Below are 6,071 nucleotides of genomic sequence, written 5' to 3'. Positions count from 1 at the left end.
CAGAAGGTGAGGCCTGATGATCCGCGTTTTACGAAAATATTGTCTGACGCTGAGAAAAATGGCATATGACAGACTGAGGCCGAAAACGGATCGGATGTGGTAGGATATCCGATCCGAATGGCACCGTAGAACAGTTTTAACTTCTTCCTCACGAACCTACCTGAATTAGACCAAGCTCCAGGAACCGGAAGTACGCCAACTCTGATCTCTCGCTTGAACTGGAAGAGCAACCCAGACCCAGGGATTTTCTCTAAGCCTACCCAAGTACTGAAACCCGCAAAAGAGATATAAAACCATTAAAGCAACTTGCCCTAAAGCCCCTCCTCCCCGTTATTTTTAGGGTTTGGGTCCCTTAAGTCAAATGAGAATGTGGGTTCAGATCGGATTCGGATCTGTTCATTCAATTTACTTTGGAGATCAGTATTTTAAATCGGATCTAGAATCAATCCGAATCAAAATCCTAACCTGTAGTGTTGAAACTTTTACATGTAAGTAGCTTGTTTTTGTTCCAAATTTTTCGGATCTAGCATTACCACATGTATTTCAGGATAGAATTCAACCTTTCTTCGTCAGATGTGATTCATATATGGATCTAGGCACAGACCTGTTATTTGAATTCAGATTCAAATTTGGATCTGACAAGATCCAACCTGAAGTCAACTAGTGAAGTCAAACTGTTAGTATATTTGATACATTTTTCCCGGGTTGTTGAACAACTAGAACGGAAAGGAATGTTTTCGCTTCAAGTGAACTACTTGAGAATTTAAAATACAGGGTAAAGTTGTCCACTGAATCATTAGCAAACAGGGTTGCAAGTTGTGAATGACGTGGAAGAGAATCTAGGTCGGATGGGTCAGTAAAGGGCAATATAAACTGAGATGTTTCCTACGTGGAAAGTAACAATAGAGAATCCAAAGAGACCTACTTTTGAAAGTAGGAAAGATGTAGGAAAAGTGATACAAGTATAAAATCTGTACAGGTTTTTTTTCTACACTTCCAAACGAGAGAAAATTTTTCTCGAGAAAGAGTTTTTCTAAAAAGTACATTTTTTGATAGAAACCATTCCCTAAGGGAAGGTGAAATTTAGACTATGGACTTGAGGCAGAATTCACCCAAAATCCTCTTATTTGAGATCCTCAAAAGGCCCAAATCTGAGCATGTTTAAGTCAAAACCCCATTCATCCTGATTAAATTCAGATATTAGATCTGAATATTTCTTCTACAAGGTTTTGGTTTCTCACTGAGTTGAGGGCTGAGTAAAATTCCCACAATGGATGTTAGAGGATCAGATCCAATCCACGTCGTGATGGATTGGGTCCACACTTTGAAGAGGACACCTCTCAGAATGAAACTGATAAAGATAAGAGAAAGGAAGAGAGGTGACCAACTTGGAAACAAAGAGACTAACAAGTTTCTCAAAAGAGAAGACTTTGTGATCATCAAGAAATCCTCTTGTGAGAAATGGATTCTATTTGTGTAAAACAATTGGCATAGGCGGAGGGGTTTCATAGCCAACATTAGAGAGCATGAGTTTCAATGAGGCATCGCTTATCTTCACACAATGTGGTGTTCTTCACCATCGTTGTGTGTGTTCAACGTCCAGATAGCCCTCAATCAGGACGTGCCTATCGAGTAGTGGTGTTCTTTACCACCCTGCAGCTCTGCAGCATATTCGTGCAACTCCAAGTTTGGTCTCTCATCGTGCCAGCGTTCTTCGCTGCCTGCAGTTGTTGGTTTCCTTGTTGTCGTTGTATTAGGCTGTGGTCATCTTGTTGAGTGTGTGATTCGTTTGCTAGTTCATCTCAAGTTGGAGCCATGTCCAATTTGTAATGGAGGAAGCTCAGAGATATGATAAAAAGTGAAGGGGTGTGTTTGTTGTCCTCTTTGATTTCATCTGCGTCTAATCTTCAATATTTTTTATCAACTAAGTTGTCAAAATGACAACTACTTGTGGGAATCTCAATTTATTATCCTTCTCAACACGTATGGTCTCATGGGATATGTGGATGGTTCTAAACTCATACCCGTTAGATTCAAATATAAGTCAAATACAATTTTGAAACATGAAAATGTTAAATGGCTCAAGCAATATCAACTTCTTTTGAGTTGGTTGATTTCTTCCTTAACTGAATCGGTCCATTGTCAAGTGGTTGGTTTAAGGACCTCATTCTAGGTATGACAATCCTTGAAAAAATCGCATGTAGCTCAGTCTCAAACCAAAATTATGCAACTCAAATGATAGTTGCTAGATCTTAAGAAGGAAAATAACAGTGTAGATGATTTTTTTTAGTGAGCAAAACTGATTGCTCATCAGCTAACTGTGGCCTCTTCCCAACAAAGAGATAGTTATGTATTTACTTAGAGAACTGCCAAGTGAATATTTTGCATTTAATACCTCAATTTCCACTCGACCAAATCTCATAACTGTGATCTCCTGGAACTCCCATAAGCAACAGGCAGTTGCTCGCTCTAGCATGGAAGCTGAGTATCGTGCCCTTACCAACATGACTACAGAGTTGGCTTGGGTCAAACAACTTCTGGTTGAACTCTCACTACAAGAAAATTGTTAATTAGCGACGGAAATTAGCGACGGATTTTTTCCGTCGCTACTTAGCGACAGATTAGCTAGAGATAGAATCTGTCGCTAATTCGCGACGGATTAGCGAGGAAACGACTTTTATCGCTAATCTGTTGCTACTTAGCGACGGATTCGCGATTGCATGTTTTTGTCGCTGCTTTTTATTACAAGAACACCATTTTAGCGATGGATTTAGAGAGGGAACTCTGTCGTCGTTAATCCGTCGCTAATTAGCGACGGCGTAGCGACAGAATATATTCCGTCGCTTTTTTGGTATTTTGGTTTAGCGACGGCTTAGCGACGGAAACATTCCGTCGCTAAGTCGTCGCTAAGTCGTCGCTAAATGTCGCGTAAATCCCTAATCCCATCCCTCTTTCTCTTTTCCCTGTTTCGCTGTATTGCTCCCTCCCGCCGCCCGCCGGCTCTCGCCACCGTCCGGCCACCGCCGCTCCCCGTCCACCGCTCGCCAGCCGGCGCTCGCCAGCTGCCGCTCCCCGTCAACCTCCCGCCACCGTCCGGCGACGCGCAGGTAATCTTCTTCTTCTTCTTCTTCTTCTTCTTCTTCTTCTTCACGTTGTACGCCCCTTCCCTGCCGGAAACGCAGGGGGTTTAACCCCCTGCATTTCCGGCAGGGGGGGTCGACCCCCTGCCGGAAAGGCATGGGGGGTCGATCCCCTGCCGGAAACGCAGGGGGTCGACCCCCCCTGCCGTAAAGGCACGGCAGGGGGTCAACCCCCCATGCCGGAACTGCCTTTCCGGCAGGGGGTTTAACCCCCTGCCGTGCTTTCCGGCAGGGGGGTCGACCCCCTGCGTTTCCGGCAGGGGGGGTCGACCCCCTGCCTTTCCGGCAGGGGGTCGACCCTCTGCCGGAAACGCAGGGGGTCGACCCCCCATGCCGGAACTGCCTTTCCGGCAGGGGGTTTAACCCCCTTCCCTGCCGGAAAGGCAGTTCCGGCATCTAGTTAGAGTAGTTCATAAATTTTTATCAATTTGTTAGTTTGTTAATGTCTACTGGTAGTTAGTTTTACTTCAATTTGTTTTCTTGAAATCTGGTTAGTTAGAGTATTTCAATCTATTAGTCTTTTATAATTATATTTTTCTTAGATAGATTGGTATTTAATGTTCTCACAATCAGTTAGTTAGATTAGGGCTATTTGAATTCTTTATGATAGTGGTGGTTAAATGGAGTTCACATCTTTTCTAGTAAACTAATTGATTGATTTACTATTCCTTTGCTAAGTAGTTCAGATTAGAAATTGTCTATGACTTTATGTTAGTCGATTGGTTCAACATGTTATAGCTGGTTTGTTAAATTAGCATCTTCTAGTTAGATTTGGCTTAACATATATACTATTTTTCTTTTCTCTTCTTTCAATTAGTTAGAGTTGTTTTAATTTGTTTTAATTTTTTTAGTTAGTGTTTCATCTTGTTTCATGATTAGTTAGTTTGTTACTTAATTTGTTTTGTTTTTGTGCAGATTTTTCAACGGAACCAACTCGTGCTCGGCCACCTGTGGTAAGTAAATGACAAAAACAATGCAAATCCGGTAAATACCCGTGGTGAGTAAGTGATGCAAACGTATCACATGTTATTTAATTTATTGAATGCAACACTTTATTGTTCACACACTCACTTAGTTGTTGATATCTAGGACTGCTTTGTTGGAGTTCGGAGATCATGCTGAGCATGATTTTAATGTAGGAATATGGAAGTGTTCTTATTTTTGGAGTACGGAGTCCATGCTAAGCATGGTAGTAGTTAGTGAGATATTGAAGTGTGTTTGCTGCAGATACATGTTTGTCATTTATTTGATATGAATGATTATGATGTATTGCAATGTTTGATGTAATTGTATCCATGCTTGCATGTAGTTACTTTCAATTTGATTTTGACTTTCATGTGAAATTTTATAATAAAAGCATGCTTCAAATGATTGTATCGTGTCATTAATAGTTTGCACATGAAAATATTAAGTTATCAATGCATGCATCAAAATTCTTGTTATTGTTTGACATAGTATATTGCATGATAAATTTGATATTTTCTTCATCGTAGCATTCTGATTGTTTTTTTCTTAATTCGTTAGGATACTATTCGTAACATCATACGACAGAATGACTGCAAACCGTGAATGGATGTACCGTAGGATAGTGGACAATGAGTTATCGCATGAATATATGGATGGTGTCGATAGTTTTATTGAATTTGCAACGGCGAGTGTCAGTACGGTAGATCCCACAGGTCGGATTAGGTGTCCCTGCAAGATTTGTAAGAATAATCGATTTGTAGAACCTCATGGCGTTAGACATCACCTATACAGGAAGGGTTTTGTGAGTGATTACCAGAACTGGACGTTTCATGTAGAAGAATTTAGAAACGATTTTGATGCACGGGTGAATGTGGTGCACGATAATCCATATACGAATTTGATATTTGATGCTGCAGGAACAGAACTGGGTTCTGCTATGAGTTCTAGTGATGTAAGAACTGTCGTAGATGAAGAATCACCAAACGATGCAGCTAGTAGATTTTATGATTTACTTAAAGATGCTGATGAGCCACTTTGGAACGGTTGTGAGAGTCACACTATCTTGTCTGCAGTTCTTCAACTAATGAATTTGAAGTCCGAGTATAATTTGAGTCAATCATGTTTTGACCGTTTGTGCATGATTGTGAAGAGTATGTTGCCTAAAGATGAGAAATTGCCACAAAATTTCTATCGTGCGAAAGTTATGGTCAACGCTCTAGGTATGGGTTATAAAAAGATTTATGCTTGTCCAAATCACTGCATGTTGTATTTCAAGGAGCAGGAAAATGACATATCATGCCCGTCATGTGGGCATCCTCGGTTCAAGCCAAAGACAAGAGGCAATGGTAGCACGAGATCAAAGGAAGTTTCATACAAGTCGCTCCACTACTTTCCTATCACTCCTAAATTGCAGCGATTGTATATGTCTTCAAAGACAGCTAAACACATGAGATGGCATGCAAATAAAATTCGACACGATGAAAACAAGATCACGCATCCTATTGACGCTGAAGCTTGGAAGCACTTTGATCGTACTCATCAGAACTTCGCAATGGAAGTGCGAAATGTTAGACTCGGTCTATGTACAGATGGATTTAATCCATTTGGGGGTAGATCAACTCCATACTCATGCTGGCCAGTATTTGTAACTCCATACAACCTTCCACCAAACTTGTGTATGAAACGTCCAAATCTTTTCTTGTCTCTGTTGATCCCTGGTCCGACCTCACCTGGCCAAAATCTTGATGTATATCTAAGGCCATTGATTGATGAATTAAAAGTACTGTGGGATGACGGTGTTACCACATATGATGCCCACAAAAAACAAAATTTCAACATGAAGGTCGTTGTTCTATGGACAATCAGTGACTTCCCTGCATATGGTATGTTATCTGGTTGGAGCACACATGGGAGGTTGGCTTGTCCGTACTGCAAGGAGGATTCCAAAGCTTTTAGATTGAGGCA

This window comes from Nuphar pumila, chromosome 14, assembly GCF_984573655.1.
Source record: "Nuphar pumila chromosome 14, dmNupPumi1.hap1.1, whole genome shotgun sequence".
Lineage (NCBI taxonomy): Eukaryota > Viridiplantae > Streptophyta > Magnoliopsida > Nymphaeales > Nymphaeaceae > Nuphar > Nuphar pumila.
This window is presented reverse-complemented; position numbering follows the sequence as displayed.